The sequence below is a fragment of the Canis aureus genome, chromosome 28 (genome assembly GCF_053574225.1).
Source record: "Canis aureus isolate CA01 chromosome 28, VMU_Caureus_v.1.0, whole genome shotgun sequence".
Classification (NCBI taxonomy): Eukaryota; Metazoa; Chordata; class Mammalia; order Carnivora; family Canidae; genus Canis; species Canis aureus.
The window spans coordinates 450,154-473,051 of record NC_135638.1 but is presented as its reverse complement, the minus strand read 5'-3'; the positions used below and the strand labels follow the sequence as shown (position 1 = coordinate 473,051).

Genomic DNA, 22,898 nt, shown 5'->3' with positions numbered 1-22,898 from the left:
AGAGACACAGAGAGAGGCAGAGACACAGGCAGAGGAAGAAACAGGCTCCCCACAGGGACCCCTTGTGGGACTCAATCCTGAAACTCCAGGATCATGACCTGAGCCGAAGGCAGATGCTCCACCGCTGAGCCACCCAGGTGTCCCAATTTCATTTATTTCTTAAACCTTTTCACTCCCCTCTACCACACAGACTCACTGATTTTCCGATGGCAGCTTCCTACTCCCACCCCAACCTGCATTCTTAGTCCCCTCGGTCTAACTGGCGCGCCGCTTCCAAAATGAACTTTCTAAATTGACAATCAGTCTATCAGTTGGGTGGCTTTTGCCTGTAGAATAAAACAGAAGACCCAACTTGGAATGGCAGTAAAGAGAATTTTAAAGTCACTTAAAAAGAGCTCTGGAGTGGGTGGTCACAGGAAGTTTGACTTAGCTCCACATCAAGGACCTTGGTCCTTCACATCCCTCCACTTGGCCATCCTCAGCATGTTGACCTGTGTCTTCAGGCTTGTCCCCTCCTGGTCCCAAGACAGCTGCAGTTGTTCTGAGCAACAAGTTCTGACACATTGTGCAACAGTGAAAGAGAGAATACCCGTAACCGGTTTATCTTTTTAATCGTGATACAATCTCGCCCAGAAGCTGCAAAGCAGATTTTTCCATAGTCTTCATTGGCCAAGATTGTAAAACATGCCCGTGGCTAAACCAGGCAGTGGCAATGGAGTGCAACTACCCACAATGGCTTATATTGACCAAATTTTACTTTCTGGACCTACAGTGGCTCCCAGTCACCATTGAACATGTAGTCTCCTGATACATGAGAAACGTCAGGATTCCTTAGGAAGAAGAGGAGGATTTCTACTGGCAAACAACTAAGAATAGCTGCAGCATCAGATTACCTCTGCTTCTTGCTTAAAATTCTTCTATGTCTACCCCGCTGTTGTTAGCGTATCATGTCTTTTCCTAGCATGGCATTCAAGGCCTTTTTGTTCTGCTCTCTGGCTGGTGTGCAGCTTCCACTCTCATGGCTCCCCGCTCTTTTCTGCTCATCCCTTACACAAGTGTCATTCACTGAAGCTCCTAGAGCACCCTGCACTCTCACACTTCCTTGCCTTTAGACCCTGTTTTGTCTTCTTCAACAGCTAATTCCTACTCATGTGTGATTCAGCAGCTTGTTCTCCTCTCACAAGCCTTCCTTGACCCCTACCGATCCAGCAGGTGTACTTCGGGTCTGCTCCCATAAAGCCCTCACCTCATGGCACTTAGCGTTTTCTTGTAGTTACTGTGAATTCCTCAGAATTCCCAGACCCAAAAAGAAGTACCTGGCCCTCGACAAAATGCCCATGAATCAAACGCTAAATATGTAGGGTTTAGGTTTGTAGGAGGAGTAAGATAATGTGAAACCTTTATAAACCCTAAACCATAACCATAAGTTAGAATTATTTTAGTAGGAACTTTGCTTCATTGAGCCATCCTCTTTCCTCACACATTGCATTGCTTTTAAAAATCACACTTTGGTTTCTTTCATCTTTTTATGATAGTTCAGGCTCCCTACTGAAGTACCAAATATGCAGATTACTCAGAATTTCACATATTTTCCATCTTGCTTATTTCTGTCTAATACCCCATATAACATTAGACAGAACTGAATTAAAACTTTCCATTTCTACATTTCCAACGGCCTTTATTCTAACATGTTGCAAGAAAGGGAGAAGATCAGGACAGGAGCAGGAATGGAAATGTAAAGTAAATTGGAGGTCTGGACCCAGGACTCATATGTTTCCCAGTCACCAGATGGAATAGTGCAGCACAGCTGTCCCTAATTAAAAGATGCCTCCTTTATGGTGAAAACACTCCATGCCAGTAATGTCTAGAGAGATCATTGCTGCATGGTGAGCAGACCTCACCCCACTGGGTACATGAAAAGGGCACTGTCTGGTTTGTGACTGCAGCCTTCATCTAGGTAGGTGGGCAGTTTCATCCCATTGACAAGCATGTCTTGAGGGCCTCGCAGAAACCAGGTGCTCTAGACCCTGCGGATGGAGATGAATAAATTTAGTAGACTTCTTGTTCTGGTAGAGGGTGGGGGAGGGAAAGAGGAAAGTGGGAAGGACAGGCTATAACAAAGAAATCAAGAATGAAGAAACATTAGAAAGAGAGAAGGGTAATACAAGGCATAAGAGCAGGTGGCTGCCTCTTACCTCTAACTCAGGTGAGCCGGAGCTCTAACTGCCACATGCTAGGTAGGAATGTACATCATCCATATCGATAGCACACTATGGGAAATTGCTCATCACAGCAACGAATAGCTTGTCCTGCTCTCCCCGACAGTAGGCCTGCTTCAGCTCCATAGTAACCATTGACCACCTTGACCATTGCAGACCTGGCTCATGCCCTTTAGTACCACGGACTACAGCCTTGGGGGAGAAGAAGGCATTGTTTATACCATTGGGCAGTCAGTCGCGCTCTGCTTCATGAAGCCTCTTCTACTGTTGCCGTGAGCTGCTATTTAAAACATACATTTTCACGTTATAATTAATATACGTTGTACGTTGTCTCCTTAACTGGATTGAGGACCAAGAGAGTATTTTTTATTCCTGCTTATATACCCACAATACTCATTATTACCTGCACAAATGTTTGCTGATGAGATGTATTGATTTAAAGAGGAGTACAAGAAAAGTCAAGTCATAGTAAGAGTTTTTAGTCCGGCACCAGGATGAATTATACATGCAGAATAAACTGTAGCAGCTCCTAAGATGGAAGACAGGAAAGACCTGGAAGGGTAAGCTTAAGCTGGATATTGAAGACCAACTAGTATCAGAATGGACAGAAGGGGTAGAGAGGTGCAGTTCTGGTGACAGAAATAGTATGAACAAAAGCAGATGTCCCCACTGGGGAGGAGAAGGAGAATAACTTCCCTGAGCACAGGATCCATCTTGGAGGGCAGTGGTTGGTAAGAACGGTTGAGTATCTCTGGGCCAGATGAAGAAGTGGCATAAATTTCAGGTGAAAAAAAACCTCTTGTAGCTGATGCAGAGCCATCAGAAGTCTTCAGCAGAGGAGGGGGTTGATGAGAACAGTGTTTAGGAAGAGGGTCCCTATGGTTCCTGCCGCCAGATAACCCATCAACACTTCAGCAGCAGGCTCGGTGAGAGGATTGGGAGTGAGAAAGCAACTTGAGGAACAGCGCAGGGTTAGAACCCATTACTTTAGAAAATTAGAGAACTAAATTATTGCTCCATTTTCTGTATTATAATGACCCCAAAAACACAATGATTTAAAATTCTCTATCAGCTGTTTCCCATGCCTTCTAATGATGCGGCCTAGAAAAGTCTCATTTCTCTAACTGCCCCTTTCAGAGTCTCAAGGTTAGTTCTTCTGGATTCCCCACCCCCATGTGTTTGACTTTCCACCAATTTCACTTAATACTTCACAGACACTTTAACCGACTCCTATGTAACATTTCATTCAACAGGTAGCTATATTATATATAAATTATGGGGGATACAACAATGAGACGAGGCCCCTTTTCTCATGATGCTCACCATCAAGGATTGACTGAATTGGTGTACTTAATAATCATGGAAATTAGGAGGAAGACTTCATCATGGAAAACTGAATAAAGCTGCATTGAAATTTTCTGAGGAAAAAAAAAACCCTAAAATTGTATGAAAGCCAGGAGAATAGAGGGAACTAGGACTTCAAAATATGTTTCCTTCTTCTTAGCTACATGAACTTTGTCTGTCCCTACTTTAAGTGTTAGAGACTGTAAAATTCAGAGCGGTCTGGTATATTGGATGATTTTAAAGCACGATTTAAAAAATGTATTACAGAAAATTTCAAACACATACAAAAGTAGAATAATGTGATGACTGCCCATGTATTCATCATGTCAGGAATTCTTCATTCATGGGCAGTAATATTTCATCCATACCCCTGTCACCGTCCTACAACTAGATTATTTCGAAGCAAATGCTTGACTGTATATTATTTCATTTGTAAATATTTTAATTTCTATACCTAAAAGGTAAGGATGTGTGTGTGTGTGTGTGTGTGTTAACTGAAATACTATTTTCCCTCCTAAAAATATTTTACCATCATTTCTTAATATAATAGTCAATATAGGGCCAGTTTTCAAATGTTTCCAGTTGTCTTCAAACTGTTTTCCTCCATTCCTCCAACAGTTTTTTTTTTTTTTTAATTTAAACCAGGATTCCAATAAGGTTTAAACAATGCAATCACTTGATGTGGTTGGTGTCTCTTAAGTCTTTTTTTAATCCATAGGTTTTACCTTCATCTTTCCTCTTTCTTGTTGCTTATTTGCTACAGAAACCAAAAAATTTGTCCCCTGGGATTTCCTGTAGTCTGGGTTTAGCTAACTCCATTCCCATGGAATCATTTAACATGTTTTCACTCTCCCTTATATTTCCTGTGAATTGGTAGTTAAATCTAGAGGCTTGATCTGATTCAAATTTGAATTTTACTTTTTTTTCCTGGCAAGAATGCTTTTTAGGTACTACTTTTTATTAAAGTATTTTTAGGAAATAATTTTTATTTCCATGTGCTTCATTCTATTCCTGCAATAATTATTCTTATTTTATGCTCAAATTATCCCAACTCTGGCCAGCCAGAGCCTTTTTAAGCTGGTTCCCGAGTCCTCCTAAAGCAACTGTGATAGTCACCGATGTAGTCTAGCTTTGTGACGACTGTAGGAACTCCTAGGATGGAAGCTTTGTGATATGACAAAGTGTGATGTGACAAAATGTTCCAGGCCATCTTTTATATTTCCTTCCCCAGATCTGGAATCAGCCCTTTCTCCAAAAAGCCCAATTTTTCCTACTATGTCATGGTATGTAGAGGCCACAAGTCTGATCATTAAGTGTACTTATTGCTAGTGGGTTGGTCATTGTTCCTAGGTCTTTTCAGTGGAAATAGAACTAGGAAATATGTATATTATTTCTCTAAGAAAAAGTATATTATGAATTATATGATATTTTCAAGTCAAGTTCAGGACTACAGAGTTGTACCTTACCTCACTGATGTGATATCCATTTCTCCTTTGTTCTTGCCAAAATACCTGCTGCTTAGTGCAAAAGCATAACCACTCATTTGCTTTATCCTGCAACACACATGCAGTAGTTTCAGAATAACAGTACCATACAACCAGCAACAGCATGATTATTGAAAGAAGTTTATTATATTATTATTTGTCTTTAGTATGTATATTCTACTAGAGATGGACAAATTTCTATTAACCTGTAATACAAATTACTCTTAATGTGATATCATTTCCATGTTTCATATTTTTGTTTTAAAACTCCAAACTACTGATTTCCAAAATGTTTAAATGCCTATTTATGATCTTTCTTTATAAATCAGGAAGGAGGTTACAGATAGGAATGATTATGATACTAAAATAATTGCTTTGAGTGTTGTCATTGAATCCTGAGGGTATCCTCTTGCCTATTCCTTCTCCTTAGACCTGACTCAGACAGTTTGACAATTTCATTAATTCATTCATTCAAGAGATACCTAATAAATACTCTATGACATTCAGGCAAGAGGAATAAAGAGGGAATTTAATATGTATTGAGTGTCTGCTATGTCTCAAGTGTTATTCTAGCTGATTTACATACATTATCTCATATAATTTTATAAGAATCTTCTAAAGTATACATTATTATTCTGTAACCAATTTTCAGATGAGATAGTTGGGGCTCAGGGGGGTTTCCTTTGTCCAGAGTGACTAAGCCATTAAGTGGAAAAGCCAGAATTAACATATTGGTCCATTTTATCGCAATGTTATATATAAGGTACACTCCCTCAGGTTAAGGAGTTAGTGGAGAGTTTAGACACAAGAAGAACAAAGTACAATGGAACTTCAGGCAAAAGAGACATTAAGTCCTGTGGGGCATTCACCAAAGAAGTGACAATTTGCCTGAATTTCAAGAAAGAATAGAGTTTTGTTGGATGTAGAGGGACCACATTCCATGTGAAAAGATGAAGATAAAATTATGTAGGTTAAAAAGTGCAAAGGGTTCTTGAAATGATAACGAGTCTGTTTTGGCTCAAGTTTAGCTTAATTTAAGGAAATAGAGTGAAAACTAAAAAGGTGCCTAGGACTGTAGCTGGGACCTGAATGCCATTCTGAGGCTTCAGGACAGCCAGAAGTGAGACACCATGAGGCCCAATCCCAGCCACCGGGCAGGTTCCCTATAATCCACATCTTCTCCTTTGAGAGGCTCAAGGCAAAACCTAGCTTCATAGATCACACATCTAACGGGTTGGTCTGCACGTCTTCTAGCAATTTCTTGCTAAACTTGAAATTATTTTCGATGTTCTGCTACTTGACGTTCTGCCAAATTAAGCCTTCCAGTTGGAGAGATGTACAATAGTCACATGAAAGAGCACCGTGATTGGCACTGGCAGCCCTGGATGGCTCGATACCAACAATGAAGTCTGACCGTACGTGGACATACTTGGAGTCAAGGAAGTCTTAGACCATTGTGAGAGCTCATCAATTTCTTATAAGAGCTCTGCTAGAAGTACGTTTATCAATTTGATTAATAGGTCCAAGATTATGGAAACAATAGGAAAAAATATCATAATTCAAGAGATTTGAATAAAATTGAGTTCAGACTTGGATGAGGACTTTTTACCCTGGAAATGAGTTCTATCTCAATTGTATACAATTGTATACAATAGACGCCTTAGTTCAGATAACTTTGTTGGCTTAAGATCCTTCCTTTGCTCCGTTAAAGTTAAAAAACAACCCGTTAGCCTAATATTCTCATACATTCCCCTAATGGGGATTTCTAACAGTGAATTAAGTCTATTATGCTGTTTTTATAAGTGTAAGATTGCACAATTCATGGTAACTGAAGTTTCTTTCATAATATGACATTTGCTATCTTAATCATCCTTCCAGTTCATAACACAGAAATCAAATATAGTTAAGCTCTGTGAAATCTATTAGTTATGGATCTTTTGAGATCTGAGTGAGCTATTGCCTATTTAGGACTAGTTATGAAGTATGACCTCTGTATTGCTTCCTTCCTTCTTCCTTCCTTCCTTCCTTCCTTCCTTCCTTCCTTCCTTCCTTCCTTCCTTCCTTCCTCTCTCCCTCCCTCTCTTCCTTCCTTTTCCTTCCTTCCTTTTCCCTTTCCTCCCTTCTTCCCTTTCTCTCTTCCTCTCTTTCCCCTCTCCTTCCTTCCTCCTTCCTTTCTTTTTCTTTTCTTTCTTTCTTTCTTTCTTTCTTTCTTTCTTTCTTTCTTTCTTCTTTTTCTTTCTTTCTCTTTCTTTCTTTCTTCTTTCTTTCTTTCTTTCTTTCTTTCTTTCTTTCTTTCTTTCTTTCTTTCTTTTTTTTTCTTTCTCTTTGTTGTGTTAACTGAAATAGTCTCTGGGCAGGTGAGAGAACAGAATCTTATGTAGAGAAAGGGCATGGCCTTCATTAATATCCAAAACTATCCAGTTATGGAAAGTTTAAACCTACATGAAAATATTTGCTAGACACAACTTTACAAAATCCACACTTTTGAAGAGGTGGTCCATTAATTGTTGTGGATGTCATATTTAAGAATGAAGATATTTATAAATATCACTGTAATTTTCTTGGTGAGCCCCATATTACAAAGTCCCGTACATAAATAGATCTGTTGTCCAGAGGAGCTGTTGTTTCCTATTCCTGACAGAAGATTTTATCTGAGATATCCTGATAATTGTGGTCACGTGGCATATTCACTGTAATTGCTTCATGGTAAGCTTTAATTTTTTATTTTGTGCTAGTGTAGACCCAGTCAAAGCTCCCATCAATCCTAGATAGGTGTTTAGGTTAGAGTTGTGGTTCACACCCTTGACTGCACTTTAAAATCACCTGGGGAGCTTTCAAAATCCTATCAACCTGGGACCCCACTCCCAAAGATTCAGATGTAATTGGTCTGACTGCAGGACCACATCAGTTGCACGAGTCCGGGGAGCACCATTCACTGAGAACATAGTCATCCCCAGGGCCCCCCAACCTCCCAGAGCACAAGCCCATTGTGTTCTGTGTGAATGGTGCCTGCTGCACTTGTGCAAACTTGGAAACCTGAAGAGAGGGCATGAGCACACCTGTTTTAGAAGCTCCTCAGGGGATCCCTGGGTGGCACAGTGGTTTGGCGCCTGCCTTTGGCCCAGGGCGCGATCCTGGAGACCCGGGATCGAATCCCACGTCGGGCTCCCGGTGCATGGAGCCTGCTTCTCCCTCTGCCTGTGTCTCTGCCTCTCTCTCTCTCTCTCTCTCTCTGTGTCTATCATAAATAAATAAAAAATTTAAAAAAAAAGAAGCTCCTCAGATGATTGCAAAATGCAGCCAGAATTGAGAACCATTTTAAAGAATGAAACAGCATGAGACATTAACAGCACGTATTTAGCAGCCACGTAGAAATGCATTCAAACCTTGCTCTATCACCCCCTCACCGTGTAACTTCAGGAAAGTCGTGTAACCTCTTGGAGCCTCAATTTCTTCCTAAATAAAATGGCAATAATAGTACCTGCCTCATGAGATTATCCTGAAGAAAAAAAATAAAGATCGTCTAAGTGAAATGCTTGGCACAAAGTTCATGCTCAAGAAGCCACTATTATTATTTCAGCTATTAAAGCAAAATGTCTGTATTAGTCTAGACTTCTTGGGTACTGACATGAGTGATGAGCTGCTGGCATTCCCGCGAATCACCCTGCTGCTTTACTGGTTCAAGGGCATTACTTAGGAAAGCCCCTGACTCCCTTCACCATGACACGGTGCAGCACTTCAGATGAGGAAGTAAAGAGGAGAAAAGTCAAATATTAATAGCATTACTAGCTCTTCTATGTCAAATGATGCTCCTGGGGATTTTTGAGGTCTCCTTACAGGTCCTATTCAGCCAAAGTAAATTGATTATGGGTTGATAAGAGTTGGCGGGAGGATTATATGAGTGAGCGTGTAAAAGCCAACTGGCTCATGGCCAAGGACACCGACGGCACTCGGAGTCTCACGGGCAACATCAAGTACTGTGGGCTACACAGGCGTTCTCTATCACACACACAGGTACAATAATATGCATCTTCTCTGACCTAAAAATTGGGAAATTACCTTTCTAGGCTTTTTCTAGTGTCAATATTCCATAAACCAAAAGCCCATGTATTTCCAGAAGCTAAAAATTGCTTTCAATGTAAAACAGGGACGTTTTGAACCAAGAAGCCATCTACTTACTTGTGAACCTTTACCTTTTGGGAGCGCAGAACCCGCCTATATCAAAGAAACACGGACATAGGTCAGCTGTATGGCTTTAAATCGTTCAAAAGATTGGTACTTCAACTAAAATGTAGGGAGCAAATTGATGAGAGTGTCTCGGAAGTAAAGGAATGCATCTTCTTAAATTTTTTAAACATCTGGTCTTCGTACCAATTCTATTGCAATTTTTGCTAATATAACCACACAAATGCCTGATCTGTACAGCTTAAGTATCCCATGGCAACGTGATCTTGTGCTTCTCTCTTCCATTTCCTTTCTAGCCCTCCCCTACTTTTTTTCTTGAGAGAATCAGGAAAAGGTTTTCTAATTCTTAACCGTTGCATCTATTTATGAAAATTTCAACTAAACAGTTTAGCACAATTAAGCAGGATGCCTCATTTATCAAACCTTCATTTTTCTAAGATTCCCATCCTATCAGTCGCCGAAAAACATGTGTTAAGTGGAAACTCTTTCTAGTCTGCTGGCGTGCCACATGTGTTGACAATTACAGAGGTACATGCGATGCCATTCATATCATGGCGTGTGCTTCCCTGTGCCTTGGGTCACAGGCCCTCAGGGCCATTTACCAAGTGTGTGCTTCTCAGCTGCCCTGGAACTAAAGAGTTTAATTTTGCCTGAAAAAAAAATTATTATTTTGCCTGAGAATGTGTTTCTGCATCTTGTACAGGAACTAGCCATTCTCTTTTGCTTTTCCTCATCATTGTGTGTGTGTGTGTGTGTGTGTGTGTGTACACACATGCCAAGGAATAAGCACAAAGACGTCTACATACCCACCGAGCTTCCTTGTAAATTGCTGCTTTTTATGCATTCTTTTGTTAATAGCATATTTCTTGGCTTCTCTTGGATTTTGTCTGGGTTTTTTGCATACTGCTTAATTCTGTTTTATTTCCTCATGTTCTTAGTCAAGATTTTAATCAGATTTTTTTTAATTATATCCATGTAATTAGTCCCTGGGACACTCTCTGAAGTTATGCCCTTTTGAATCTCTTCCTGACCTATAAGCATTTTTCATTCTATAATCCATATTATTCAGGGAGTATCTAGAACCTCAGAAAGTGAGCTGAATCTACAAGTCATCGACTCAGGTATTTTATCTCTCTAATCTTAACACCTGGAATAGTTGGCAATATCCAAAATGTTGACCCTTTTTTCTTGTTTTTACTTAAATATTTAACCTTGGGTATGTGTGACCATAGTAACATTAGTATTAGTTTTGGGTTTTTTTTTTTTTTTTTTTTTTTCATTTAGAAGAGAGGTACTGTTGCTTTTAGACATTAATTTTGTCTAAATTTTATTAATATTAAATTTTTATTAATCATATTAAATTTTAAAAATATTATGAACAATTAAGTGAGTTCTATGGAAAAGCTACTAGAAGGGAGTTATTTAATGGTTATTTAAAGAAGAATTAGGAGACACAGAAGTTGAGAATGAGGTTAAAGTCACTGGTAGTTTCACCCGCGGTGGTTAATGGCATTTCTTAATCTTCAAAATATCAAGTGTGTGGGGATCCCTGGGTGGCACAGCGGTTTAGCGCCTGCCTTTGGCCCAGGGCGCGATCCTGGAGACCCGGGATCGAATCCCACGTCGGGCTCCCGGTGCATGGAGCCTGCTTCTCCCTCTGCCTGCGTCTCTGCCTCTCTCTCTCTCTCTCTCTGTGTGTGACTATCATAAAAAAAAATATATCAAGTGTGTTGTAATGCTTACTTAGCCTTAATATCTACATGAATTACCACCAGACTAAAGAAAATAAGAAGTAACCTACATAAAATTCTTTTATGTTTATTGGAGAGGAGCAGTTTGAGAAGCTTGGAGAAGTTGTTAGATCCTAGGCTCCCACTTCCTTCAAACAGAGAACGCAGGATGCATGAGTGTGCCTCTTCTCCAGCATTAAATTTTTTACTGGTTTGCTATTAAACTCAAGGGTATGAAGGAAGCAATTTTTAATTGCTTGGCACTTAAAAAACCTGCTCTACTGTTCAATGGGTTAGAAATATTTTGAAAATTTGATTGCATTTAGACCCATGCAAATCTACCCAGGGTAAATTCTTGCTACGTGCTCAAATAGTCTATCTTCTAGAAATGAACATATAAATGCAACTATAAGATGTTCAGAAAGGAAAGAGAAACTCATATTTCTTGAAGACCTGTGTGGTGCCAAATGCATCACATTCATCATTTTATCCCCTCTTCTTAATATCCGGATGAGCAGATATTGCTATTTCTGTTTTGCAGAAGAGGAAACTGAGGCTAAGACCAGCTAGAAGCACTTACTTAACTGGTAGGAGGTGCAGGTGCAACACAGATCTGAATTAGCTATTTTCCTGCAAGCCTATTTTCCTTCTCTGCTCTCTTTACATCCCTGGGATTTTGTTGAAAACAGAGAAGAGTGGCAGCTCCTTAGTTCACGTAGGCTTTGCTGTCAGTGAAGCCTGATTCACCAGAGACACACACCCAGCTACATACACACAAATCCACTTGGGGCCTGAGTTATCTGGGTTTTTGTCTAAATCATCCTATGTATCAAGTAATGCTAGATCCTCTCTCCAATTTCCGCTGTGTAGCCAGCTTAAAATGTCTCAAAACTCCCAGTGTTCCAGAAGGGTACTAAGAATGTAGTCTGATGTTAATCAAGCGTATACTGTGCCGTCGCGTATTAATTACATTTGTGGTACCTAAATCAAGCCTCCTTCAGGTTGGTTTTGGAAGTGTGCTCTGTCTCTGGCACGGGAAGAGCCTGTTTTGAGATTTTCCTACACAGAAGAGCCACCATCAGGTGTTGTTCGGAGCCTTTGCCGCAGAGCCCCAAACATAAGAAGAATCTAGCTGCTATGGAAGTTTTTAATAAACCTCATTATTTGACAATTAGTCAAATGTCTAGAATATGGCATTCCTTCATTATTTATTTTTCCACTTATGCTTACGTTTTAAGACTCTTTTGATGTCCTTTGCCCCCCAGGTAGTGGTAAATGACCATGAGCGCTAATAGCCAGCTTTCCAGGGGCCCCGCTAACAACTGCCTCATAAATATTCAACAGGGGCATTCTGTGCGGAGGGCTGGGGATTAGGTGACCTGCCAAGGCTTTCCACATCTAATATCTATGATAATGGCTGCAAATTACATGGGACAGAAGGAACGGTCTTGCACTGTGAAAAAGCGGAAGGGAAACCGAGACAGCCTGTGGGGCCTGCCTGGCTGAGAACACCTTCCCAGGTGCCAGGTGCAGAGGCCACCGCCTTCCACCTCTGCCTTAGGGCCCAGGTCCCCGCGTTCGCCCGGCCTCACCGCCCCTGCCTGCCTCCGTCCTTCCTAGCAGGTCCTCACCACCCCAAACAGTAACACAGCCTTTTCTCTTTGTTTTAATCTTTTTGTTGTAATGGTAATTAGCATTACAGCCTGAATAGTAAATTAAGAAATCCAAAACAGAATTTTAAATTTAAAAAGCTTTTCCACTAGGAAGCCAGTTGCATTAATTTTGTGGACTGAAGGTAAACTGAATTAGCCAAGTGTGTGCATTCATTACCTTATTCTAATCCTGAGCATCACAAATGCAAAAGGCTGTCATTAAATTTGAGAACTGACAAGAACTGGGATTTCTCAATATGAGTGTTGAAAGATTAATTTGAAAAGATCTCACTAAAAAACACAAAAGGTTATTGCTAGCGTGGGATATTTTATATTCAGAGTCTGTACCTGGTTTTAAAACTGCCTGTTTGCAGTACCTCGTTTAAAAAGAAGTGATACATTTAGAGCACCTGATCAAATTTTAAATCGAAACACCTATAGTTTACTCTTTTGTTCTGGTGGTACACAATCACAGTTTATAAGATCATCCTGGAAATTTCTTTTGTCATCAAAGGGTATTTGACTTCCAGTTATTAAACATTTTACATCCAAACAGAAGTTAAAAACAAAGAAGAAGGGAGAGAAAATGAGCTTTTTTCCACCCTTTTTCTTCATCCTATGATTTCAGAAAAGAAAATATTTACTTCTTTGACAATATTTCATACTCTGTATTTGCCCTAAAAATGTTAATGGTAAAAAAGAAATGATAGTAAGTGAAAGCAGTGGTAGTAAAATTTTCTGCAGGGAAGAGTTAATTTTCACCAAACTAATTGCCAAGCTGGTAGGGAGGTAAAAAGATAAATATTTCATCTTTGATCAGTGGAGTTTTAATTTTATAAATAGCTATATACCTTGGTTTACACATCTGTAGCACATTTTAAACACCTGTGTCCACGATGACCATTTGCACTTGATCTTAGCCAAAAGGCCGAGAAGCGATCACGATGACCATTTGGGGAAAGGAAGTGAAAGGGTTCATTGGCTTCACTTCATACCTGTTGTGCTGCATTGAGACTCGAGTGTGTAGAGAAATTGCATACAGTGTGCTTACCTTATTATAGAGTGAATAGCCTAGAATGGCTCTTTAAAAACCAGAATGTGATTTTACAGAGTTTTCCAATGTTATACAATTGTTGAAGAACTGGAACATCAGTCCCTACAGTGAAAATGAGAATAATTGAGATTAACTCTGTGACCATAGGACCCTTCACTCCATTGTGTGCCATGTATGAGTTTGCAAGAGATTTTTGTGCTCAAAACTTAAGACCTGGTTTTATTTTATTTTTTTAAAGATTGATTGATTGATTGATTGATTATTTATTCATGAGACACAGAGAGAAGCAGAGACACAGCAGAGGGAGAAGCAACCTTGACTAAGGTTGGGAATGTCCTGGGCCACTCAATCCCAGGACCACGGGGTCATGCTCTGAGCCCAAGGCAGGCACTCAACTGCTGAGTCCCCCAAGTGTCCCTAAGACCTGGTTTTAAAAGTGCTACATTAGGCTAACAGACTGTAGCATGATTTTCATCAAACTCGATTAATTTTATCCATAGATATCTTAAAAGAACAGCTTGGTTAAAACTATTACACATGCAGGATGAAAGGAACGTATTTGCATGTAGCTTAGCTATAAAATGTGAAGCTCAAGCTATGCTTGAAATAACTCTTATGGATAATTCCTCTATTTAGAAAGACAATTTATAACATTACCACCCCTCAGATACCTAGGCAGCCCCTGCTGCTAAGAAAATCGCCTTGCCTCCCTCTCCCCTTGCTACTGGTTTGTTTGCTTTGTCTTGTAAAGCACAGCCCTAGACACAATTGTAATGATCCAGGATGTAGTCCTTGGTCTCCCCTTTGATCCCAGGACCAGACCTAAGGAGCCTCGGTGTCCATTGAAAGATGAATGAATAAAGAAGATTCCATGTATACACTGGAATATTCCTCAGCCATTAGAAATGACAAATACCCACCATTTTCTTCGACATGGATGGAACTGGAGGGTATTGTGCTGAGTGAAATAAGTCAATCGGAGAAGGACATACATCATGTGGTCTCATTCATTTGGGGAATATAAGAAATAGTGAAAGGGAATAAAGGGGAAAGGAAAAAAAATGAGTGGGAAATATCAGAAAGGGAGACAGAACATGAGAGACTCCTAACTCTGGGAAATGAACTAGGGGTGGTGGAAGGAGAGGTGGGCGGGGGGTGGGGGTGACTGGGTGACAGGCACTGAGGGGGGCACTTGGCGGGATGAGCACTGGGTGTTATATGTTGGCAAATTGAACTCCAATTTAAAAAAAAAAAGAAAGAACCAGACCTAAGGCCGCAGCTTCTAACCTCACAATAGTCTACTAGACCCCTTTCATCTGCTCCAGTGTGGTTCCTCCTCGTTCCCCATGAGCATCAGAGCAGCAGTTTTGTTATGAAAAGATCTGAAAAACATTGAGTCCCTTTCTGCTGGAGATACACTTATTTTGTAGTCATTAAAAGCTAAGAGGGCTCCTTCTCAAATTTTCGCTTGAGGATTCCTGGATGAAACATTTGCCACTTTTTCCTTCTCAACACTGCCTCTTTCTTACGTGTATTGAACTCAATTTAGGGTGAGTGTTGGGGATGATGATCTTTTCTTTAACTTGGAGGGGCCTTTTGCAAACACTTACCTACCCTGGACCAGTAATAGTCAAACCATATAATTAAGAATCTCTTGTAAAACTTGTTGAAAGTACAGATTCCTGAGTCTCACACTCAGAGATACTAATGTAGTAAGTCTGGGGTGGGACCCAGAATCTGCATTTTTTTTTTTGTTTCCCTAATGACTAAGAAGTAGGGAGTCCAGAAACCATCCTTTGAGGAACAGGATTGGTCCTGAGTCCTTGCTCATGTGCTCAGTCAACAACCACTTGCTGTGACTACCTAAGAATTCCATGATCTAGGCACTGTTTTCCCAGATTATTAATGTTTTCAGGTTCAGAGCCAAAGTGATAACAACCAAGCTACTTGGGATGGGTAGCAGCTTGGTGATGCTGACGTGCTCTGCAGTGGGGAGACCTGGGTGAGTTCCAGGGCCCTGTTGATGAAGCTTTCACAGTGTTGAGAGACTTATTACGATGACTCAGTCTTCTTGTGTGTGAGTGGAGATAGTCATCTCTGCCTTCTACCCACATAATACCAAGACTCTGACAAATATTGAGGCACAACTTGTAAAAATAAACTAATTTCTACATGGTACCGTTGTTACATAAGTAACAGATTTCCAAAAACCAAACACCCATAGAAAACCTAGCATTTTCCTTAACATTTTATAATAATTTCCCTCAGTTCTAAATGATGGTTTGTAAAACCACCTCCTCAGACACTTTCCCTTTAACTTTCTACTTTACCTTCATCCTGTCTCAATTCATTTCTGTAAAGATACTGAGATGCCAGATTACATGTCCCATTTCTAAACCACCCTCTAACTGGTTCCCTTGGAAGTCTTACGTTTCCCACACTCAGGACCTCGAAGGTCAACCAAATTTGACTTGCTGAAAATAACAAACAGCTGCTGAGCTGGCCTGGAATATTGTATGGGATGGAGAGTCAGGTTTAACCACAAAAGCCATCCCAATCATGAGTCAGTGTGTGGGTGCCTCCATGCAAGATTTCATGGAAGAGAGAGGAGCTGAGTGGGGGAAAGCTCTCAAGAGGTTCTCTGGAATTGGAACTTTTGAAAGGAAACATCCTTGCCCACCCTCGCTAGAGCGATCTTTCTCATTGCTTTATGTAACCACCTCATTCTTTCCGAACGCTGTATACACTTCACATCAGAGCAGAGTGCCTGAAAAGCCCCTGTAACTTCTGTTTTGTCAAAGCTCAGGAAGATGTGTGTGGTTAAACAAGGCAGGTTTATTACTCATTGCAGTGGCGGGGGCGGGGGCGGGGGGACACACACTCTGAGAGAAACCATGAGGCGTCTTGGTCAGAAATGTTAACAAGAACTTAGAGGATTGGGGTTTGGGTTAGGGGAGGATTTGAGGAGGGTCCAAGGGAGCAGGGGTTTGCTCTAGATTAGGCGTTCTCAGGAAGGGGTACAGCTCCATACTTGGACATCTTAATCTTACCTGCAGGGAGGGCAGACCACGGAGAGTAGGATTCTTTGTCGTGAATATTTCAGGTTCTTTTTGTAGGTACTGGTGTGTGTGTGTGTGTGTGTGTGTGTGTGTGTGTGTGTGGTTTCTTAAGATTAATCTTCCACTTTGCCATTATTTGTTTATGATCAGTTCATCTGGTCTCAGGTTGCATGTCCCTAGCATTTAGGAATTTAGGCATTAGAGACATGTAGGGATCCAGGAACCATAAGAAGAGTGAAGAAAGGGACTCCTCTCCATGAAGCAGTGGCTCAGTAGGGGAATTATAAGGCAGAACAAGGGAAATGAGATGGTTGCCAAAGTCTATTCAAGTGAGGGATGAATGGGTGGATGGATAGATGGATGAATATAAAATATCAGGCCCATCTGAACTTATTTCCATCCCAGAGAATCTGTAGTTATCCTCAATACTGGATCCGATAACCAATAAAACACAGAATTCCTACCATTTGATTATGTATGTATGTATTGCACATATATTGACACATTGTATTGAAATTATAAAGAGAAGCAGCCAATGTTCCAGAAGATTTTCTTTGTTCATAACTAAAGAGAAAATAGGTAGGATGAAAACCTATGTGTGCCACACTTAGTTTTAAGACCCATTACCTCTTAAGTCCGTCGGAAATCGCTTGTCAGCCGTGGTTCTATTCTCCAGAACCATGAGTTTAAAGCCTATGAACTGTTCATTTTCGCATAAACGTAAAACGGGGTCAGGGTGTGAGGGGAGGAGTGCACTCCTTTTCCAACAGGCACTTGTGCAGAAATGGTAGAGAGGGATTCTTCTCCAAGAGGTGTGGGAAGGAAGCCATGATCGGCATAGATGAGGCTGGAGATTGAGCTCACACTTGATGCTTATTGCTCTGGGCAGAGAGGACGGTGGCCCCTCTTCCTGCCTGAACTCCTTGTCTCAGCTTCCTGAGAGTTTATAACCAACCTTCAGAATATGAGATCTTCAAGGGAAACCATTTGCTCACTCTTTCTCTGTCTTCTGCTTTAAGCCCCAAGTCTGGTCACACCAGTACCGAGAGCAACATAGGGTGTGAGGCTTGCCCAAGGTTGGGAATGTCCTTGGTCAACCCCTTCTCCTGCTGGAGGCTTGTGAAAACCTTCTTGCTCCTTTTTTTTTAAAAAAAAAGTCTTCTTTTTTTTCCAGAATGAGCATTCTGAGAATAAAACTCTTCTCTGATAACTCTTATAAAACACTTTTGTGCTTGGCTCTCCAAGGATTAAGAATTGGACACATAATTCTCCATTCATTTCTCAAGTGTCAAGAGAGAATTGAGTTTAAAGGCTCCAATTCCCTTGCAGGTTCCACCGTCTATCTAGATGAATTAGTATTCAACACGGCTTGGGGAAAACCTCAGATGATTTGCAGTTTTGCAAATTGTTCAGACGCGTAATGAAATCTCAAGCTGAGGAAATCACTAAACAGCTCATGAGCATGAGTATTTTCCTCTGATGTCCGGACATCTTGGACCAATTCATTCACCGGCCTCCTTTGCCTCGTCTGCGCTGGACAATCAAGGCTGCTTGGGAAAGTCACATACGCCACCAACGGTGCAAAGTCACAGCCTCCAACCTTAGCTGGGCCCTCGATGAGGCCTCCTGCTGCATGACTTCCAGCAGTGACCTCGTTCTCCCACTCTCCATTTCCCTCCCTGCTCGGCAAGGGGCAGTCCCTTATCCATCCATTCCCACTCTCCCTTTTGGATACAATAGGATATATGTCCGTCTTCTCCAGGGTTATGCTCTGGGTCCTATAACTCATACACTCCCGACCCCCTCAAATTGATGACTTTTTATCTTCATAGCGTCAGTTTTCTCTCTTCTATAAAATTTTCCTTTCGGATTATAAAATATTCTCAAGTCTTTTCCATTAAAAAAAAAAAAAAATGTAAGCACCTTTACATGACTCCATGACCCTCCAGCTCTTTTTCTTTCCAGTCAAGCAGGTCTCCTCCCACTAACTCCTTTTTGTACTACAGGCCGAATCCCACCTGGAGAAGTCCACCAAGACTAGCTCCCCTTCCAAGGACTCATTTGGTTTTGGGCAAATGAAGCTCTTTACTTCCTTAGCTTTGGTACATTTCTCTTCCCTAATTTTGCCCCTCCCTCCCCTCCATTCCTTTTCAGATTCCTCTTCTTGTGTTGGTCCCTTAAGTGTTAGTATGTGCTAGGGGGTCATCCTTGGACTCTTATCTTCTTACTCAGATCAGTGTTCCTAAAAGATAACTAGAAATTCCCAGATCTACATGTCCAGGTGTTAAAACCCACATAGTCAATTACCATGTGGATGTCCAATAGGTACCTAAACTCAACAGGCCCAGAGCTGAACTTTTCTCTCACTCTCACTCCAGTCCATCTCCAGGAACAGCAAGTTAACATCCTAGTCACACAAACCTGAAGGCTCCGCATTGACTTAGACCTTTCTTCCTTATTCAGCCCTTTCTACTCAGTTGATCCCCAAGATATGCTAATTCTACCTTCAAAATGTGGCCCTTGCTCTATTCACTGTGCTGTTGCTTCAGTGAAGGCGCAGAAAATTCCTCGTTAGTACATTGCTTCTAGTTATCCTCTTAAAATGCGGCTTCCCATTGCTTTCTAGGCAAACTCGAGCATATAAGGTGCTTCATGACCTGACATCTGCCAAACTGTCTGCCCCATGACCAGGTTTCCATGTGGGCCTTCACTCCAGCCAGAACACCCTTCTAGAAGTTCCTTCAATACACCACATTGTTTCACAGTTCTTCCTTTTATTTCCTTTTCCTTCTGCTTCTAACATTATTCCTTTCTAATCCTCTTAGGTAATATCTACTTATCTTGTAAGGTTCAGCTCGTATAATAACATCTTAACATGCTCACTCAGGAAATGTCAGCAAGCGTCATGGCTGGTACTCATTCTCTGTGTTCCCGTGGCTTATAACATAGTGTTAATCATAATATTTGTGTGTATATGTACATATGAAATATATATAATATATACATATATATACATATATATTACTACATATATATACTGATTGGCCTCTTGTTTTTCTTACCACTTAGTTCTGAACTCCAACAATTTTGCCGTTACTTTATTTCACTCACTTACCTTACCTGCCTGGACCCTAAAGGCATTTGGGTTTGCTATCCCTATTTAAAATGACAAATACCAAATAAATAAATAAATAAATAAATAAATAAATAAATAAATAGCAAATACCATCAACAATTTTCTAGCAAAATTATGGTGGGGGTAATAGTGATGATGATTATATTTATTGATTTCTTACTATATGGTAACCACTTTCTAAGTGTTTTACATCTATAATCTTATTAATCCCATTCAATGGGCGAGGAAACTAATAATGTGAGAGGTAAGTACCTTAGCCAAGTCATATAACTTATAAATAGTAGAGTCTGGATTTGAACACATGGAGTAGTAGTCCAGAGTACAAAGAGACAAGGAAATAGTTTCCATGTCTTGAGATGTCAACCTTATTCCCAACCTTATTCTCTTACTCTATGAGAGAGACAGCCTTGAAAGTCAATTCAAAATATTTATTAAATATCTACAATTCTGGGCAGCCTGGGTGGCTCAGCGGTTTAGTGCCACCTTCGGCCCAGGGCCTGATCCTGGGGACCCGGGATCGAGTCCCACGTCGGGCTCCCTTCATGGAACCTGCTTCTCCCTCTGCCTGTGTCTCTGCCTCTCTCTCTCTCTCTCTCTCTCTCAAATATAAATAAATAAATCTTTAAAAAATAAAATAAATAAATAAATATCTACAATTGACCCCTGAAAACACAGCTGTGAACTGTGTGGGTCCACTTATACATAGATCTTTTTCTATAAATGCAGTCCATCACTGCAAATGTATTTTCCTTGTGACTTTCTTAATAGCATTTTCTTTTTTCTGGCTTACATTATTGTAGAAATACAGTACATAATTCGTATAATGTACAAAACATGTGTTAACTGGCCATTGCTGTCACTGACAAGGCTTCCAGTCAACAGTGGGCTTTTGGTAGTAAAGTTTTTGAGGAATCAAAAGTTATATGTAGATTTTCAACTGCAGAGGAATTTGGCATCTCTAACCCCATCCTTCATTGTTTAAGGGTCAACTGGACTTTGTGATTGAATTAGGTCTTGGAATAAAATATAGCCTTTCCTTCAAGGTCACCACCTAAAAAGGGAAATAAGACATAAACATACCTTAATAATTAGGAAAAACATTATAAATGATAAAACTTACAAGTGCTATAGAAATTGAAAAGAGGGTTAAGTTTAAACCTCATTGAGAAAAACTCAGCAAAGGCTTTTTGGAGGAGGTGGTGGCGGCATTTGATATGTGCCCAAGAGGTTGAGTCCTCATGGGTGAAGATGGCCAAGGGGTAAAGAGTGGATGGGATTTACTGATCGTTGTAGGGAGTCGAACCATGACCTCTTACTACCTTGCTTTATGGCAAAGGAGTAAAACAAAAAAGGTTGGTTTGGGCAAAGGCTATTTCCCTGCAGAGAGGAGACTAAGGGAACGTGATCCCTCATGGCTCAAGATCCCTTGGTGGTTCACGCAGGCATCTATGGAGTCAAGGAGGTGTGCCTCCGGAAGCTCTCTAGTGAGATACGTTTTCCTCATAGAACTTAGCCCATCCCCACAGTAGTTGGTGCCTTTTGTCTGTACCCACTTCTCTGGGCAATGAGCTGAGTTGCTTGTTTTGTTTTGTTTTAATGGAGCTTAACATCCCGGGAGAGAATTGAGCTATTCCGAGGCCTCATATTTGAACACCGTGGTTCTAGTCTTGAGAAAGTTGTCAGTGTACTTTTCCCAAACTATAGAGTTGTGCTGCTCCTGCCCAGAAAATAGTCCAGTGAGCTTGGCTCTTCCACCATGTGACTTCTCAGGAGACTGCAAGTACTTTTACTCAGTGAGTCTGTTCCTTCTTTTTTTCAGTAGGGAACTATTTTTTGGTGCATGGGCTTAGGGAAAATAGTTAATAATTATAAGGAACCTAGAGTTGGTAGTGGCCACTCTGACATGACTACTTGGTGACTATGTCAACTTCATACTCTATTCTTTTAATTTATGAGTATACAAAGAATAATTTTGAAATGTCTTTCTTGCTATGCATCTGACATCTTGCATATGGAAAATACTTAATAAGTTGCATTTGATTTAGCACATACATATGCAAACGTGCACCCCCTTGTTCTAGTAATCCCCATTTCCTAGTTGTACTTCCTTCAGGAATCAGAGGCCTCAGGAATCAGAATCCAATGGCCTCTGTGTCAGCTAGGGTATGTAATGTTGGCAGCTATAACAAACACCCCCGTGTCAGTGACTTAAGAAACATTAATTCTCACTCATGTCACAGTCCGGTGGGGATCAGTGTTGGGGAAGGGCTGTTGTGTCCCACACAGTTCTTCAGGTAGCCAGACTTCTCCTATCTGCTGTCCTTGCTCTGCCGGCCCTAAGGCCTTAGACCCTTAAAGTCTTCCACTGAAAATTCTGCACATGGTCAACCAAACAATGAGAGAGAGAGACAAAGACAGAGAGGATGAACTTGGAAGGATATAAAAGAGGTTTATGGGGCCAGGCCATGAAGTAGCACGTGTGACCTCTGTCCAAACGCCGTTGCACAGCCCCGTCTATCTAGGTGCAAGGAAGCTAGGAGATGTAGCCTTTTTATGTGTGTCTCTATCACAGCTTCTTTCCTCTTCATTATTCCAGTTACTGTATTTTTAAAGTTTCCCTACTCCCCTCCCTCCAATATCAATGGGGTCTCATGATACATTGGTGTAGACAGTGGGGAATACACAAACAGTACAGTCTTTCTAACTTTGCACTACCCACTCTTCTTTTTTGATCATGACTTTTTGCCTCTGCTTTCCATTCAATTCAGCTATAAAACATTAATCGGATTTCTTCCATGAGGCAATCACTGTCCTAAATCCTACGGAGTCAGTCACAGGCAAGACAGTCTGCTCTCAAGGTATGTAGCATAGTGGGGCCACATCCTACCATGTCATGTCCTACATCAACTCCAGAAGGCCTTCTCCAGTGCCTTTCTCCCCCTCAGACTGCTTCTAGGTTCTTGAGAGAGGAGGCACAGTCCCTTCTCCTTACCAGCTCTAGATATTAACTCTTTACAGAAAATTTTCCTTATTCC

General features: G+C 40.8%; 1 protein-coding gene and 1 long non-coding RNA gene across 5 annotated transcripts in view; one reads left to right on the top strand and one right to left on the bottom strand.

Moving 5' to 3' along the window:
• The window catches only part of CPQ (carboxypeptidase Q), a 319,086-nt gene that overhangs the window by 254,466 nt on the left and 41,722 nt on the right, over positions 1 to 22,898 (top strand). The gene's annotated exons all lie outside the window — the stretch shown is intronic.
• On the bottom strand, positions 1,669 to 5,119 carry LOC144300152 (uncharacterized). Its single transcript, XR_013366748.1, has 3 exons — positions 5,030 to 5,119; positions 2,196 to 2,411; positions 1,669 to 2,027 (listed from the first exon to the last, which is right to left on the bottom strand). It is a non-coding gene; the product is annotated as an uncharacterized LOC144300152 (long non-coding RNA).